This window comes from Pteropus alecto, unplaced genomic scaffold (assembly GCF_000325575.1).
Source record: "Pteropus alecto unplaced genomic scaffold, ASM32557v1 scaffold333, whole genome shotgun sequence".
Taxonomy (NCBI): Eukaryota; Metazoa; Chordata; class Mammalia; order Chiroptera; family Pteropodidae; genus Pteropus; species Pteropus alecto.
In genome coordinates this window covers 795,662-814,739 of record NW_006433879.1, presented here as the reverse complement: position 1 = coordinate 814,739, position 19,078 = coordinate 795,662, and the positions used below count along the sequence as shown (strand labels likewise).

The 19,078-nt window shown below is 39.7% G+C and overlaps 1 pseudogene; it reads left to right on the top strand.

Moving 5' to 3' along the window:
* Positions 1-359: 359 nt before the first annotated feature.
* Positions 360-18,689, top strand: LOC102882623 (annotated as a pseudogene).
* The last annotated feature ends 389 nt before the right edge of the window (positions 18,690-19,078 follow it).

The following is a 19,078-nucleotide window of genomic DNA, read 5'->3' as shown; positions in this document are numbered from 1 at the left end:
CTTCAGTTACCAGTGTATATTAACCATAATTACATGAAGGGCAAACTTCTCTGCTAGCTCTTCGGTCTACAAATCACTACGTTAATAATGGATACACATCATAATCAGTGACCGGTCACATCACTTCTTTCAAAGTTTGTCGGTGAATGGTCACTGCAAATCTGTTATTCAATTCACGAAGAGCGGCAACAGTTGTAGTTGTGTGGGCTCTTTGTCTCCCAGTGATAAACCATTGTGGTTACTAAGAATTGTAGAATCTGGGTAGAGTCCATTCAGACCTCCATAGCTGCATAAGGTTGTGTCCCTAGAGTGATGTCTCTCCCCCTTACTGCTGATATGGGAAATTTAAGAAATCTAAGATGGCCACCCTGTCCCGGAGGAATTTTAACAACCTCATCTCCCTGGAACACTACCTTCTACCCCCCATCCCCCACCCACAAAACAAAAGACCGCCAAGTATGCGGAAGTAATCAATGTATAAATCTACCTGTCTGCCTTTGTTCTGGGCTCAAACTTTGGAGAGTGACTCCTCTGAGACCGCCAGCGTAAATAAACCTCCTTTAATTCTTAGTTCGCTGAGTGCCGCTTGGTTTTTCCAGGTCCACAGGCCAAAATCCGCATCATTTTGGTTCCCTGACCGGGAAACCCAACCGCGCTGGCCCCTTGAAGCCACGGGTTTGGGCACAACGCTGAGACGCTGGTTAGCCAAGGCAACTGAGGAACTAGAAGGTGCACCCCGCCCCAGTTGCGGTCTTAGGCCCAGCTGCACTAGGCTGGCCCCACTCCGTTGTCTCCCCCTGTTGTTTCCCCCGGACTCTGAGCGGCAAGAACAAGGAGATTCAGCAGATCCACATCGGACACAGTAAGGCCGAGGCCCACGGTAAGGCCGAGGCCCACGGTAGACAGGCCCACCCTAAGGGTGGAAGGAGAGACTGATCACCTCCCAGGGGCAAGCGCCCTCAGGCAGGGACCACCAGGGAGGGAATGTTTTAATCTCTGAGAGCATGTGTGCATCTGTTTGGATCTCAGAGACCTGTCTCTGAGTTTCTAATCTGTGGCTCCACAGTGAAAAACTATGGGGTCTGAGAGGGCCCCAACCTGCGGTTCTGTAGTGACATCATAAGGCATAAAGGTGATTCATCCCTCCAGGGAATGACCACGCCCAGGGTTTATACGGGTACACCTTAGCCAGCACACGCTGAAAGTCTTGAGAGAGATGTGGCCAGGCAAGCATCTGAGTGGTCTCTGAAAAGGGACACCCCACCCTTTGTCTGTTTTTGTGGTACCAACACAGTGGGAAACATGGGGTCAGGTCAGAGTAAGGCAACGGTCCTTGAGAATACGTCAAAGAATTTCAAGAAAGGTATTTGCCTAGGAGGTGGTTATTACTGAACCGGTAAAAAGAGACAAACTGAAGGAATAAAGAAAGTGTGAAAGAAGGTTTGCGGAAGTAGTAGAAGGTCTGTGAAGGGAAATCCTAAGAAGAAATTTTGTGAAGGGAAAGTATAGGATAAGGTTTGTGAAGAAAATCTGAAAGGTAATTTTATGTAATAAAGTGAAACAAGGTTGGAAATTTAAATGCCCAGAGCAAGCTGATGCAAAACAAACAAACAAACAATAAAAAAACTGGAATTGTTTCTAATGTTCTTTAGATTATTGGTCTGATGCAAATGTTTTAAAAAGGTTTTCTGGGAAGAAAACTAGGATTCTGTATTTCTTCAAAATAATTTTAGTGTTTTGCGTTGCTTTAACTAGATTTCTAAGACTTTAGAGAATATATTAACACTAGCCCTTGTGCCTACTTCTCAAAGGAAGCTCCCTGCAAATATGGGGGGAGTTCCACTAAGCCAACTGTCTGAGATTGTATGTTGTAAAATTTTAAGGAGGGTTTCTCTGAGGAGTATAGGGTGGCGCTGACCTTGGAAAAACTTCGTATTCTTTGTGAGCTTGAATGGCCTGCTTTAGGGGTAGGTTGGCCCTCAGAAGGGACCTTAGACCTCCCCACAGCGAGAGCAGTGTATCGGGTAGTGACAGGACCCCAGGATATCTAGGCCAAGTTCTGTACATAGACATATGGCAGCAGACCGCTACTATAGTGCTCCCTTGGGTCCAGTTCAGCACAAATAGGCAGGTACAGAATCAGGCACTTGTGACCCACCTGGCTAGGTGAAAGGACAAGGAGGCACCAACAAAAATAATTCACCTAGGGGCCCTAAGGAAGATTCTATCTAATGACTGCTGTACATCCCATAGCTCCGTCAGTCCCCGCGAAGCCGCTTTACTATCAATTGCCAGACAGGCCTCTACCATCAGTGCCTTTGCCGCCCCCTACCGCCCCAGAGCCCTGGCCTGACATCTCATTCAAGTTCGACTTGCTAATAGAAAAGCCCGAAGAACAGTAGTGGAGTGCCTGGAAACAAGACGGCCAGGTTAGAATGATCCTTGTCCTTTTTGTTAGAAAGCTTGTGAGATCCCCACTACAGGGAAAACATCGTGAAAAGTCCAAATTAGAGGTAAAGGCTGGGTCTAGGAAGTCAACAAATGTGTCAAAAACAGCAGAGATACACCAGGAGGTAACTGACGAACAGGAAAAGCAGAAGATGTCCCTGTTGGCAGCTGCATTAGGGAACCCAGGTCTAATGCAACGGACGGCTGCTCCCACCAGGCAGAAAGAAACCACAAGGAAATTACACCATAACCAATGTGCCTTCTGTAGAGAGATCGGCCATTGGAAGAACGAGTGCCCTCTTTGCAGGGAAACTGTAAGTCCAAAAGGGCTGGAGAATTTAAGACATCAACCTGAGCCAGTCGTCAAAGAAGACTGGGCCGAAGGACAATCAGACTAGGAACAGTCGCAATAGAAGTAGGGAGGGGGCAATCAATGATTTGTATAGTGGACACTCAACACCATAGCCACGGCCAAACATCAAAAAAGAGTAAGTTTTGAGGGGCAGCTGAATTCTGTCACTTCCGAGTACTAGGTTTAAATGTTCCCTATACTGTAATTCCATTAATGAATAGTCAAGAACATAAGCAGCTGACCAATGCCAGAATAACTTATTATCAGGGACTGCTGTGTGAAAACCATGAGTCCATCTCAAAACTGTAAGTACATTTAAACCCTGCAGACTGCCTTGGTGCCAGAGGTCTTTAAGGTGTTCAATAACTGGGACTGGGCAGAGAAGGAAGCAAAGTATAAAAGGGTGCTAATTTTAGCTGCCATAATACAGGGACCATCTCAAGGTGACCTTAGGCAGTAAAAACCTTGCAGACCTGGAGGGCCTCGATCTTGGTTGGCTATGAGTGGCATTGTTGGGACTGAGACATAACATAAACAATATGCAGACTGTAAAAGGAAGGGCACTAGAAGGGCAAGTGTCCATCCAGCCCTGGGAAGCCAGGGAGGGGTGGACCTCATAAGCCTTCGCCCCACATAGCAAGCCTCTCATGAAGGGGTTGCTCTCTCCTCCAACAATTGAGGCCCAAGTACTTGCAAGCTCTAGTCCTAGAAAAAATCTGCCAGGATCACAGCAGTAGAACCTTAGGTCACCCTCGAAGTGACGAAAAGAAAAATACTGAATTTTTACTAGATACTAGAGCTGCCTACTCTGTCCTGACCCTTCCCATAGGTCTCTCTCTCCAATGCTAACTGCCCAGTGACAGAAATAAACAGTCAGCCTAACGTAAATTTCCTTTCCCATTGTGAGACCAAGATTAGCAATGAAGTTCTCTGCCACACATCAGGACCAGAGTCCTGTGCAGAAAGTGCCTTGTCTGAGAAAGTAGGACACAGCCTAAAAGGGGAAGCCCCCTTGCCCACCACACAGTGCACGTTTGTAGGGAACCTAGGGCTAAAACATTCATAGACAACCCACCTCTGTCAGGGTTTCCTACTAGCAGGCCAACTACCTCCCAGCAATCTGTTAAAAGTCAGCCCTCGAGGCAAACAGAAAGGGCTCCAATTTACCTCAAATAATATGACATCGAACAACAGCACCACTACTTCCGTAAGTTATGCAAATTACTCACTAGATAGTTTCTTATTAATGGAAGAACTATTTATTCGTATGTTAAAACCAAAGCCAAAGGAAGAATTTTCTTACAGCAACAAAGCAATCAACTTCATCTTAAGCTAGTCTCAGATATGAGACCCATCAAAAGAGAGAGGAAATGAAATGGGACATCTCTTGCAGAGTTAGTCTTTTTAGTAAACCTAGTTAAGTTTTCTTCCCTCCTTTCTTTATAGAAAAAGGCCCTCTCCCTCAAATCCTGATAATTGCCCAAAACTCAGATCCTCTGGCTATTGATAAGGGTCATCAGCCCATTGTTAAGCAGAAATGGTGTTAAGACAGGCAGGGCCCCTAAAGTCTGAATGGGAGGGGACTTTAGGCCACAGGTCTTTTTACTCTTTAAGAAATATATTAACCAAGTCTGTTTTCCTTTACTCGCTTAATAGGCAAATTAATAGATATATGATTTAAATAATCAGTTTGAATCTTTTTCTTTGTCTAGGGACTAAGGCTGCACCTCAGCAGGGAACCCAAGACCCCACCCTGACTGAGGCAGAAAGGGAAAGGGCTCCATGACACCCCAGTAGGCAGGGACTATGACCCTTCTCAGTAGGAAGCAGATACGGAAGAAGAGATCTCCTGTCCTGCAACATCCATAGTAATAAGGGGGGTCATGGCTCTTAGAAAGGAGTTAGACAGGAAAATTAGTTAAGGGGTTTCTAGGTCTGCCTGCAAAGACACTGAGGTCATCCTGTCTCAGAAGGGGTTTGCTGTAATCCATCATGCACCCCAAGGACTTTAGGCTTCTCCCCTTACAAAATCCTTTTGGGGAGACTCCCCACAGTGCAAAAGGGGGAAAGGATGTAACTGCAACTATGTTAGCAGAAATTTAGGAAAAATAAAGATTTAGGGGTATTCAGTCAGTAGAGAAAGAAATTTAGTAAGTTCTGTGTTAGGATCTGGCTGGCTGAATTAACTTTTTGATAAAGGTTTATACCCAGGGATTTGTAATAAATTTAGAGTCATAGTTGGAAGACTTAGATCATAATTGGCTTATTTTCCTAACTATTGTAATATAATTCTCATTTAAAAGAGAAATTAAACTTTAGAAAGAGCCCCCATGCTTCTAGGGAATTAGGTCCACCCCATTTAGTCAGGAGAAGTAATAGGTTAAAGGTTAGAAAAAGGAGCCATTCTAGCCAAACTAAACAGGCTCTCACATTGTTATATTAGCAACTCTCACTGCCATTAAAGTTACAGGTATTACTCTGTGAATCTGCCACACCTGGGTAAAGAAAACAGCGTCTCCAGAGAACCAGGAAACTTAGACTACAGAACGTTTTCTTGATCAGCCACTCTGGATCGTATTCCAGAGGCAGCAGAAAATCCCCCTGAGATCGTCGGCCCTGCTCTGGCCACCCCTGGAAGCTGGTCAGTCTACACTCAGCAGAAGCTGGAGGAATTTCATCCTGGGACTCCTTATAATTGGGCTTTAAGGAGGAAATTGGTGCAAAGAAGTGTGAACTATGTATCCATGTTACCAAAAGAGGTCGAGAAGTGTCCACTACCTCAGTTTTCTATAGCTACCGTGAATGGCAGTGCTTTTCAGATATAATTTCCAGTGCCGCACTGGACGTGGCAAGATTTACCACTTGCTGAACGCGGCAAGTGGCCCCTGAACAGGGACTTGAGTATGGGAAACCATGTAAATGAGGTAAGAGGATTAGACTCCCTCAGGAAAAGCATACTCAAAAGAGTAGGAGGAAGAAAATACAGATCACAGCCTGGTAGAATTCAAGAAAGCACACGTGTTAAATAAATTTAAGGAACAGAGAGTCATAACCAGGAGTAAAACATAAGACAACAAGGGTCAAAGGACTGCAATGTTTGTGTACAGAGCTTAAAGTATATATTAGGGCTAGGGAATATGGTGTGCACACTCACTAGATTCAGCAATTTTAGATCTCATATAGGAAACTTGTCTCTGGTTCCCGGAGGAAGGAACTGTGAATAGTCAAACCTGGGAAAAGATCGGGAAGCTACTGAATTAATTCCTACCCAGGCAAGGCCCGAAACTGGGTGACCACACATAGGCTTTACTAGATTTGCAGAAACAAGGCCTATAATCCCCTCCCCAAAAATTGGGAAGGAAGCTGTATAATTGGCATAATAAAGCCTTCCTCCTACCTCTGATAACAGGGAAATTGCTTGGTCACCCGGTCCCAATGCCCTTGCTGGCACGGTGGCACGCACCTGTAGTCCCAGCTACTCAGGAGGCTGAGGCAGGAAAATCACTTGAGCCCTAGAGTTCTGGGCTGTAGTGTGCTATGCCAACTGGGTGCCTGCGCTAAGTTCAGTGCCAATATGGTGACCTCCATGGAGTGGGGGACCACCAGGTTGCCTAAGGAGGGGTGAACCGGCCCAGGTCGGAAACAGAGTAGGTCAAAACTCCTGTGCTGATCAGTAGTAGTAGGATCACAACTATGAATAATCACTGCACTCTTGGCCTGGGCAACATAGCAAAGTCCTGTCCCTATTACAGCAGGTAAAAAGAGAAATCCAAATAGGGGACTAGAAGGATAATGAATGGTCCCCAGAACACATAACTAATACTATAGGCCTGCCACTTGGGCAAAAGAGATCTTGGGGATACCGCATCCCCATTTACATGTTAAATTGAATTATCCAACTGCAGGCAGTTACTAATAAAATTAGGAGAGCCCTAACCCTCATGGCACATCAAGAAACTCAGATGAGAAATGCCATCTACTAGAATAGGTTGGCACTAGATTATTAGCAGCAGAAGGAGGTGTATTTGGGAAATTAAATCACACCAACTGTTATGTGCAAATAGATAACCAGGGCCGGGCCATTGAAGATTTTGTCAAACAGATGACAAGACTGGCACATGTGCCCATATAAACATGGCATGGATGGGACCCTAATAACCTTCAGTGGTTGGTTCTCCACTTTTGGAGGCTTTAAGACCTTAATTAGAGTAGTACTCCTCGTTACCTGCCTACTTCTGCCTTGCCTGTTGCCTCTTGTTCGGACAATTACCTCCCTTATAGAAGCTACAGTGGAGAGAAAGACTACAGCAAAGATCCTTACGCAATAAAATCATTGGTCCTTGGTCCAGAGAGACCAAGAGGGAGATCAGGAAGGTAATCAAAAAGGTGATGCCCTATAAAGAATTTAGACGCGCATCAAAAGCAGGGAATGATATGGGAAATGTAAAGAAACCTAAGATGGCCACCCTGTCCCGGAGGAATTTTAACAACCTCGTCTCCCTAGAACACTACCTTTCCCATGCACACAAAACAAAAGACCGCAAGTATACGAAAGTAATCAATATATAAACCTTCCTGTCTGCCTTTGTTCGGGGCTCAGACTCTGGAGAGTGACTCTGAGCCCACCGGCATAAATAAACCTCCTTTGATTCTTAGTTCGCTGAGTGCCACTTGGTTCTTCCCGGTTCACAGGCCAAAATCCGCAACACTGCCAACACACACACACACACACACGCACGCGCGCGCGCGCGCACACACACACACACACACACACACGCCTGCCTGCCTGAGAAAACTCAAGGATGCCAGAATTTAATGTTAGTTCCAGCTAGCACCAGATGATAGGTCCCAACCTCCCTTTCTTAGAGCATTTATTAAAAAGGACTTAAAATTACGAATCCTTCCTCTCTCCCTTTGAGATGTATATGTACCTTCCACAACTCAGAAGTGTCTCACAAAGACCTGAAAGGCATTCCTTTAAAATGTAATTATCAGAAAGGACAGGGCCTGTCTCCCAGGATAGAATCCTAACTTGATAATTGCAGACACAGCTGGCCTTTACAGTGTATTTACACTGACCAACCCTTAGTAATTTGTTACTTCTCTATTTAGGCCCCTGCTTGTCCCCCCTCACCCCCACACCCCTCCCCACCACCACAACCACCACCATTCTCCTTTTAAAGAACATTACCTCAAGTTCTGTTCAAGGTGGCAGAGTAGGTTATCTCTGTGCTTGCCTCCTCTCACAACCACATCAAAATTACTACTAAAATACAGAAGTATCATTGATAATCGCCTGAAGTCTAGCTCAACAGAAGTCCTATAACTAAAGATATACAGAAGGAGCAACTAAATATTATATGTCGAGTGTAATTGAAAATTTTAAAAATAATTTTTAAAAAGTCACCTCTGCACAAAGCTAGTTGACTTCTCCTACTGTCAGTAGTTACTGAATAAACTGTTTTCACTGCTTTATTTCCAGCTGTTTATCTTTGACATTACTTTAAGAAATGAGATGGACTTCCCATCCAAAATTTTGGATGTCAAAACTGATGACACTCCACACGCATAAAGAGGGTATGAAAAGGTTTATCGCTCATATAATGAGGCTTTCTGGAGTGTACAGGGTTGGCTCCCAAGCAGGTCCAAAAATGGCTTGAGAAAGCAGAGAAGACTGGCTTATGGTTTTTGTTAAGGGGTGGGGCTGAAGTGTGGGTTCCAATGCACATGCCAGGCCTTGTGTGGCTTGTACTTCCTTTCAGAGCCAAAAAAGGAAGCAACTGGGCTTTCATATCAGCTTGCCCAGATGTGGGGCAGAAGAAGGAAAACTGTAGCTTGAAAGCTGTCGTCAAACATCAAATATGGAGTCAGACTATTACACAAACCCATGTTACACTTTACAAAAAGTTTATTATTAAGAAGGAATTGTCCAATGAAGATGAAATTTGCAGCAAAGGAAAAAGTAGTCACACTGGAAGTAAAATTTTAATTGAACATATATGTTGTTACAGAAGAAATACCAGCCCTGCATGTGTGAAAGTGCCACCACTGAAGAGGCCTTATATTTGTAGCCAAAGGAACTTGTTGAAGGGGAATTCATCAACATTGATAAGAGAAGTGTCATAAAGGATAAAGATGTCCCAAAAGAAGTAATACAAGTTTTCTGGGGTTTTAGCCTAAGTCACCATTAAGTTGTCTATCAGATGGTCTACTTAATATGTTGATGTCCAGAATTTCAGAGAGTGTACAGCACACTGCTTCTGCACATGTGAAAATAGTGAGACCAGGTGTTCCTTACAACTTCAGTTCTTAGGAAATTGTTATAGAGTTGCAAATTTTGCAGGCAGTTTATTAGTTATCTATTGCTACATAATAGTCTACAACCCAGTGATTTAATAAAACAACAAGTATTTACTATTTCACACCATTTCTGAGAGTAAAGAGCAGCTTATCTGGGTGATTCTGGCTCACGGTCTCTCAAAGCAGCACTTCAACTCTCAGCTGGGCTGCAGTCACCTGAAGGTTTGGCCAGGGCTGGAGGATCCACTTCAAGATGGCTCACTGTTAATGGCTATTAACAGAAGCCATGCGGGCCTCTCAGCATGGCAACTGGCTTCCAACAGAGCAAGCAATCCAAGAGAGGCAGAAGCCAGTGTCCTTTATAACCTTCCTCAGAAATGACATGTGACCACTGCTGCCACATCTTACTTGATGGAATAGATGACACTGACACAATGTGGGAGGGGTCTACACAAGGATGTGAATACCAGATGTTATTTAAAGCTTTGTTATTGGATGAGATCACCCAAGTAAACAGTGAATACCAGAGGGAGGGATCACTGTGATGACAAATCACCCAGAATGGAGATGACAGTAGCAGTATCTTCTGTAGAACGCAATTAGGGCCCCATGTGTGAGGTTTTTGTACCCATCCATATTTTTCTTTTCTAGATGTTTTTCTGCATTTTTTTTTCCATTTTTTGACTCTCTTACCTTGTCTTCTGCTCCTGCTCTTTATAATCTAAAAAATGGTTCAGACACATTTTTCTAGTTGAGTTTATTTTATATAAGTTCAAGTCCCAGATTTGATGAGTTTTGCTAATTCTTGTTCCTCTCCCAGTGTGAGGGTTGCATACTTAGTGATGAATCAAATCAGGGAGCTCTGCTTTTGAATTTGAAAGGGGTGAGGGAGTATCAACATGACACCACTGTAAAAGGCCTGTGGAAAGAGGGGGAAATTAACTCTCTCAGTCCTAGGATGGGAGGCCACATTCTTGTGGGGACCACATATTTTAGCTGGTAAACATAAACAAAACTGCCTGATGTAGTACAGAAGCCCATGTTCTCTATTACCTGAGACTCTAAGGTCCTCTAGTATATATTTAAGCAAATATGTAAAATGGGAGGCAATGGTCGCTAATCATCTATAATCTGCCTCTATTGATGATCTATATATTACAAACACTATCTAGATGCCTGAATATATAGATCAAGATCAGAAGCAGGAAAGCCAGGTAGGAGGCTACTGCAATAAGTCATATACAAAATGATGGTGGTGGCTGAAATCATATTAGTGGAGAGAGGGAGAAGTGGTCAAATCTGATGTATTTTAAGGATACAGCTGATAGGATTTTATGACTGCATGAGAGGTATGAAAGAGAGGAGTCAAATAATGACTGGATGTTTTGGGCCTGAGTAATTGAGCATATGGAATTGTCATTATTATGGGAAAAATTCAAAAGTGGAAAGGGCACTTAAGGGTGCTTCTGTGTCCTCTCTAGGCACACCCCTCTCATAGCATCTCTGTGTTCACCAACTTGGAAGCTCTCTAAACCCTGTCCTTTTGGGGTTTTATGAAGGCTTCATTACATAAGCATGATTGATCAAATCACTGGCCAATAGCAATCACTCAATCACCAGTCCCTCTTTCCTACCTGGAGGTGGGAGGAATTGGAATGTGGGGAAGACTGAAAGTTCCAAACACATGGTTGATCTCCCAGTAACCCTTGGGTGGGGTCCAAAGTCACTTTCATTAACATAGTAAAAGATACCTTGATCACTCCAAACTCTTAGGAAATTCCAAGGGTTTTGGGAGCTGCAAGCCAAGAACTGTGGATAAAGATCAAATATCTTATAAATCATAATGTCTCCAAGTAGGATTATTATAATTTAACATGAACACTTTTGAGAAAGAAAATGAGTGCTACTAATCATTAGACCTAGATAACAGGAGTAGACTAAGACTTTCAAACCAGGAAGGATGGCCTTCTTGCTGACAAGAGAGAGAACATACTGAATATTGAAATAGTTAACATATGAAGTAAGTATAAAATAATTGTCTGAGATAATAGAAGAGTAACTAAACAGACATATGGTTTCATTGCTGAACAAACTGGTTGGTGGTCATGAATTCAAAGTGATTAGAATGACTCATTTAAATCCATAAATTACAGCTTCTGGGAAAGCAGCAATAAACAAGACAAAACTGTTCCTGTTATCATAAATCTTATGTTTTAATGGGAAGAAAATAAACAATGACTATTGCATACATATTCATGCATGTAGTGAAGCAAATAAAGCAGACTAAAGGGATGGAGATTGATGGGGGTGGCGAGAGTGGTGGGCATTTTATGTAGGACTTGGAGGAAAGCCACTGTGAAAAAGTCATATTTGAGTAGATATCTGAAGAAAGTAAGGGAGTGAGGCATGTCTATATCTGGGAGATCATAGCAAGCAGGCCAGTGGGGCTGGAAGAAAGTGAGGTAGGAAAAAGAAATCAGAAGTAACAGGGTTGAGGAGCAGATCCTGCAGTGCCCTGTGGTCCCTCATGCTTACCATATTGCTGCCCTGCTTCTCAGAAAACCAGTGTAGTTATTAGTTTGTGATGCAGGAACTCCTCTAATACTTGTCTTCTACCTTACCATTAATTAGTAGACTTTGTAAATGCTCTAATAATAAAATAATGTAAAATTTGAAATTGACAATGCTCCTCCATTAGGTTGCTTGTAGGATTATCACAGTGAATGTGCTGTCAATCACATTTAGCAGATGAAGAAATGCAGACACCAAAGCTTTTTATTGTACTCAATCTTCAATATCTGCTGTGTATTTTGCAATTAAGAACATCAATTCAGATTTTAAATTTTCATCAGAAACATTTGATCTACATTTAGATTCATAAAATTTACTATTTGCATACCAAGTTATTTCAGGCACATTTAAAAGTCTTACAATACCTGAATCAATTATCTTTATTTAAATTTACATTACAATTAAAAGGGAAAATTTAGTTCCTTAGTCACACTAGCCACATTTCAAGTGCTCAACAGCCACATGTGGCTTCATATTGGACAGGGCAGTATTAGACAGACATTAACTCTTCAAAGAATACCTCTCTGAACATCCTAATTTGTGTTTCCATAAGATTTATATTTATCTCATCATTGTATTTAATATATCTCATTATAAGTATGTGAGGGTTTCTGTATCTTTTCTTGTATCAGACTATGTGATTAAAGGCATCACTTTTATTCACCTTCCTATCTCCAGAGCCAGGCATCATTCCTGACCAAAAGAGGTATAGTGGTATAGTGGGTTGAGTGCTATAGTGGGTTGAATGTGGCCTCCAAAAAACAATATGCCTAAGTCTTAACCCCAGAACCTGTGACAATGAACTTTTATCTAGAATAAGAGTCTTTGCAGGTATAAAGTAAAGACCTCAAAATGAGATTATCCTGGATTAGGGTGGACCTAAATCTTATAAGGATGAGTGTCCTTACAAAAGACAGAAAAGAAGACATACAGAGTTACAGAGTTTGAAAAGGCTATGTAAAGACACTGACAGAGACTGGAAGGCAGCCACAAGCCAAGGAATACCCAAGGATTGCTAGCACCCACAAGAAGCAAGGAAAGAAGACTGGAATGGACTTCATCTCAAAACCTCCACAAGGAGCAAACTCTGCCAACACCTTGATATCAGATTTCTTGGCCTCTAGACCTGTGAGAATAAATTTCTTTTTTAAGCCATCAGGTTTGTTGCAACTGGTACAGCAGCCCTAGGAAATTAATACAAGTAGTCACCATCATTACCATGGATCAAGGATCATGTCAGGAAGTAGAAAGCCTCAGGAGTAATTAAAAGAGATCACTTCCCTTGATTTTATTAATAACCAAAAGAAAAGTTTTGTGAATATAGATGGTATGCTATGAGACTCTGAACATGATTTTAGGAAAGGAACAGGGAGATAATATAATCTTGTAATAGAACTAAAGAGTTTTAGATAGCCCCCATATAACATTTTACCTAATGATAAAACACTAAAAGAACTCTGCCAAATTAAATTTGGTAAACAAGAGTACTTAGTATTACTGTTATTATTACTAATATTGGCTAAAATTCTTATCAATGCAATAATTCAAAAATCAAAAATGTAATACCTATTAAAAAGAGATCAAGTTTTAAAAACAAACTGAAGACCAAATTAAGGAAAAAAATTACTGAAATTCTAGCAGAACATTTGAATTATTCAAGCAAATCATCTAAAAATTTCCTGTTCACTAATTTGATAAGATATAATGAAATTTTCTTCATATTGCAATAAATATATAAGTATCAAGGTATAACTTTACTGAGAAAAGCATGACATTTATAAGGACAAACCAGAAGTGGTTTGGAGAGATACGAAATAGAACTTGTTAAATTGCTTCTCAGCCTTTTGGCTAACATCAAGCGTAGAACTTGTTAATGGGGTAAAAGAGCAGGGTGGGGCATCTGAGCACTGGGCAGTCTATAGCTGCATCCAATTCCAGGACAAGAGATGCATGCCACTAAGGTCCTAAGAGGTTTAACCAATAAATCATTTTATAATCTTAGATTTGGATCAGTGATCCATACCGAGTTAACATATAATGTACGAAGTTTCAGTTGGGGTTCATTTTATTTGCATATGGCTATCCAGTCGTTCACTTATTTGTTAAAAACTATCCTTTTTCCCTTGAATTGCTAAAACTTTGTCAAAAATCAATTGGCCATATTTGTGTCAATTTCTGGACTCTTTATTCTGTTCCACTAACCTATCCATCCCTTCACTAATACCAAGTTATCTTGATTCCTATAGCTTTATAGTAAGTCTTTAAATTGGGTAATGTGTTTCCTCCAACTTTATTTTTTTTTCAATAGTTTCGGCTATTCAGTTCTTTTTTTTCATTAAATACTATTACTCTTTATCTCTGGCAATTTTCATTGTTCAGAAGTCTACTTTGATATCAATACAGTCACTTCAGATTTCTTGTGTTTACTGACTGTATGTTATATCTTTTCCAGCCCTTTATCTTTAAAATTCCCTATATTTATAGGGAGTCATATATATATAGACACTGAGTCATTTCTTTAAAATCCATTCTGACAATCTCTGTTGTTTAATTGGTATGTTATGCCATTTATATTTCATGCCGAAATGAGTTAACATAGCAAGGCTGCTATCTTTAGAAAGGCCTGCTTGCAAGGATGGCCCTTGGATAGCATCTGAGAACTTGCCTGGCGAGCTGCCTATACTCATATAAAACTTCCCCTACATGATAAAAGTGGCTCACTGTGTCTAAACTAACAAACAACATGGTGTGTGCTGTATACCTGTTTTCCTTTCTGGCGTCTAGAATTTCAGTGACACAGGTACTATGTGCCTCCATGACTGACTCCTGAGAAAGACCCTGAACTTGCAGGCTCAGTGAGCTTCTCTAGTAGATAACACTTCATACAAGTTATTACAATGCGTTGCTGGGAGGAATTAAGCGCATCCTGTGTGATTCCACTGAGAGGACTCTAGGAAGCCTAAGTCTGGCTTTCTTCCCTTTGTTGATTCTGTTGTGCATCCTTATGCTGTAATAAACCTTAACCACAAGTGTGACTGTATCATGAGTCCTGTGAGTCTGTGAAAAATAATTTATTTTAATTTGGTAACAAAAATTTTAGTTAAATGTTTACTTAGCAAAACACATGAAATGAACTAACAGTAAAAAAAGCTTTAAATTAAGGCTTCACGATTTCATATAATCACAAAAACCAAAATTCTACAGTATTAGTATAATGTTTAAATTTTCAAATTTAATGTTATAAAACCAACTTATCTTAAAGGATTATAAATTTTAAAAAAAGATTTGAATTTGAAAAATCAAAATTTTTAAAATTTATGGCTCCAACGCCTTGAATTTTTCAAAAGCATAGCTGTTGAATGTGTTAAGAGCAACATAGTACAAAAATTATATTTCACATAACTGAAATTACTTCAATATACATATATAATTTCTGAGGTATGCTACTTCAATATAAATTGAAATAAGCTGAAATGCAAGAGGCATTCTGAGGTATTACATAATACTGAAAAGGATTTTTTTTTTTTAATACTGATTTCACAAGTTCAAGGTACAAAATGGTTACATAGCTTCCACTTCTGTAATAACAGCTGTTCATTGTTCCTGGGTTCCCTATATAAGGTTAGACTGAAATCAGTGGAGTCTTCCTATAAAACTAGCTGTAGCAACTTGAGCTGTCTTGACTAATACTATATTGACACTGTGCTTCAACACCCATCTGCTTCAGTTCTGTGGGATTTAAATCTCTGTCCCATGATTTCTGTCTTTTTCCAAAGCCATTTGATATAATCTTCTGATTAGAGTTTAATAAAAGATTAAATAAACACCTAATACCCAACTTCCATGTTAGATATTCTGTACATCTCAGCAAACAGCACCAAGGCAAGCTAGGCCACCAAACCTCCATTTTCTTCATGGCCAAGCATCAGGGACATTTGACAGGGCAGGTGTCAAACTAGCTTGGGTACAACTTTTTGTGGCTGAAAACAAAGCAAAAACTACATAATTTTAAATTTAATATATATATAATAAAAATATGTAATAAACATTTTCCCATTTTATATATGAGAAAGGTAAGGGCAAATAAAATTATATAAAGGGCCTTACAAATATCAGGTAGTTTTAGAGCTGAAATTTAATCCCAAGTCTCTCTGATTCCAAAGCTATTTACACATTGTATGACTAATAATAAAAGCTGAATTTCACCTGACGTTCAAATCTCATTTTTAACCCAGTGCCTATGGCTTTAATAACTGTTATAATTAACAGAACCAATAAAATAATTGCTCTTAATGTCTAGTGGTTATAAGCAACCACCTGCCTTATCCTTAAAACAAATTTATCCTTACAACAAAATAGACCGATATCCTTCATAAATACAGATGTTAAATCCTTTAAAATGATTAAGAATTTTTATAACAGAATTTTTTAAATCACAGGTAGAGAAGCAAATTTTTGGCCAGCTCTAGAAAAGAACCAGAATCGAGCAATAATGTTGGTAAGAATACAAAAGAACAACGGCTTCTACCTACAAAGGGAATGGAATTTTGATCCTAAAATTCACCATTAAAAAAGAAAATTTTTTTAAAAAAGTAATCAAGGAAGGCCTAAATGCAGATTTATCTCAATCCATAAATACTACTTTTAAGAATTATTAGAGGATGAAATCTATCAAAATAAAAAATTGATTCTAAAAAGAAAACATGATATAAATAAACAACAGTGATAGGCAGAAAAGTACAAAATATTGCTAAGTCTATATTAATGCAGTTTTTTTAAGATAACATAAAATTCTAGAATTAAGACTACAAATAATTTCCACATGGGATATACTAAATGGGAATAGGCAGGATATGCAAATGCATAAACTATGACCTAGCAATCCTGCTTTCAAGTGAAATGTGTGGAGGGATATTATAATGTTAGATGAACAAGCAGAAAGAAGCAATTTAATGGAGTAACTATACAAAACAACATGACATGAAAACATTCTGCTGGAGGACAAATGAACAAATTCAACAGCAGAATACTAGCTATGTGCATTGCGAATAAATGCTCAAAAAAAACAAGTCATTTTACAAGTTCAAATGTAAATAAAAGAATACACATAATACAAATTAAAATTATTGCAATGAGTTCAGAGACTGGAAACAAGAAATGAAGATTAAAGGAAATAAATATATAAATACTGTATAACAAAATGGACCATAGAGTGTTGTAAAACGAAAAAAAAAAAAAATTTACTCACCACTCTGCCCTCCAGTCAAAATTAGAAATTTAAAAGGATTTAAGTAAAAAAATTAAAAAATAATACGGAGGACTTCCATTCTTAGGAAAGATGGAATGAGTAGTGGAAACCAGATTAACCTTCCCACCTGAAACAATCTAAAATATTAACAAAATATATGGAAAAAATGTTTCCAAGACAGTGGACCTCAGGCAACAAAGAAGAAACAGGAAACTAATGAGATGAGCCCTACAACTGCCTTGGCTTTCTGCTTCGAGAAATTTTTGGACTGTGTTGCAGGGACAAAAAACTGAGGCAGAGCCTGGCAGACTCCCACAGTTTAAGACATAGATTTGAGTGTCTCGGGAGACCAAGGCAGCTAGATTTCATAGAACAGAGTAACAGAAAAGAGAGGACTACAGGGAGAGGAAAACCCAAAGATCTGCAGAGGGACCCTCTTGAACATTCAGCAGAATGTATATGAGGAAATTACCCAGGTTCATGGAAAAAACTATCCAAAAGCATTGGAGGGAAAAGTGCCCAGCGCTCACTGAGGGCCTGTTCCAAGGAGGCAGACTGAAAATTTTCATAATTCATGGCCCATCAGGTTGAGTACTCAGGAAGTTCCTGCCTCAGTAGTGAGGAATAATTAATCCTAGACTGAGTACTGCCCTGGACCTACCTAATAAATCCTAAAAAGACAACAAAAACCAAAAAGGATCAAACCGTCTTCAAGTAACAACTATAATTGAGAATAAAGCTCAAAAATATTTATAGGAATACAAAACATCCAGCATCCAAAAATGTAAAAAATCACAGTGTCTCACATCCAGTAAAAGATTACCAAGCATGCAGACAAGAAAGCATTATCTATATAATGAGAATAATCAATGAATTGAAACTGATCCAGAACTGATACAGATATTAGAATTAGCAGAAAAGGACATAAACACAAGTCTATAACTATATTCTCTGTGTTCAAAAAGTTAAGTACAAGCATAAAAGTATAAATGCCCAAGTCAAACTTCTACAAAAAAAACTATATCTGACTACCAGAGTAAACTCAGGGCTGAGGTTCTTGATCTTCCACAATAGGTGAACCACAGCAAGTGAGTACCCTTCCACCCACTTCAATGCAGTACATCAAGAAGTATATAGATGAAAATATTCAGGGAGGCCTAGCTCCCAAGTCTCCATCTCCAATAAAAGACTGTTATAATGTTTGGCAACCAGTTCCAATGTGATGATCTTATCATTTGCTCTTTAGAAAGTCAAGGCGTTGAATGGCTTCATCTTATGCAGTTTGATCACAAGAAAGAACTGAGAAAACTCAATGTCTATCCTTATTAATTTCTTAGACCTTAGATATCTTGATAAGGAGCCCTGGGAGTATAAAATGAGAAGAAAAGCTAGAAGACCTTAAGTAAGCTACTTTTTGTACATGTCCATCATCTCATAAATGAATACGGACCCCACCAAGCAAGAGAGACCTTGAGTGTCATGATGGAGGTGCAGAAACGTGAATGCCTTGAAACAGATGAGAGGTTTCAAAAGCATCTGGAATAAGTCACTGAAATGATTCAAAATTGCTTGGCTTCTTTGCCTGATGATTTGCCCCATTCAGAAGCAGGGATGAGAGTAAAAACTGAACCAATGGATGCCGATGATAGCAACAATTGCACTGGACAGAATGAACAACGAAGAGAAAATTCAGGTCATCAAAGAGATCAGATTATAGAGAAAGATGCTGCCTTGTGTGTTCTAATTGATGAAATGAATGAAAGACCATGAAGGATGTTTCTTCTTCTTTTTTCCTTTCATTAAATTGCATCATATAGTAGTTAATTTGCTCTCGGAGAGTCTTAAAAGAGATACAACTAGTAGTTATGTAAACAGCTTCACTCTCCAGCTTTATCAGTTATGAGATGTCCCAGGTAGTAATTACACTTTATACCAAGCATAGGCAAATAAGTATGGCTACATTAAGAGTAATCAACGTAAAAAGCAAAGTGCTGCTGTTGCATGGAACATTCCTGTTTTTGGAGTTGTAGTAAATGCTGAAGATAATCCTCAGTAATAGCAAGCTTTCATTCCTAAAAAATAGATTTGCTATTTGCCTTAAAAATGATAGATAAATAAAAGATACCAATTGTAAAAAAAAAAAACAAAAACAAAAAAAC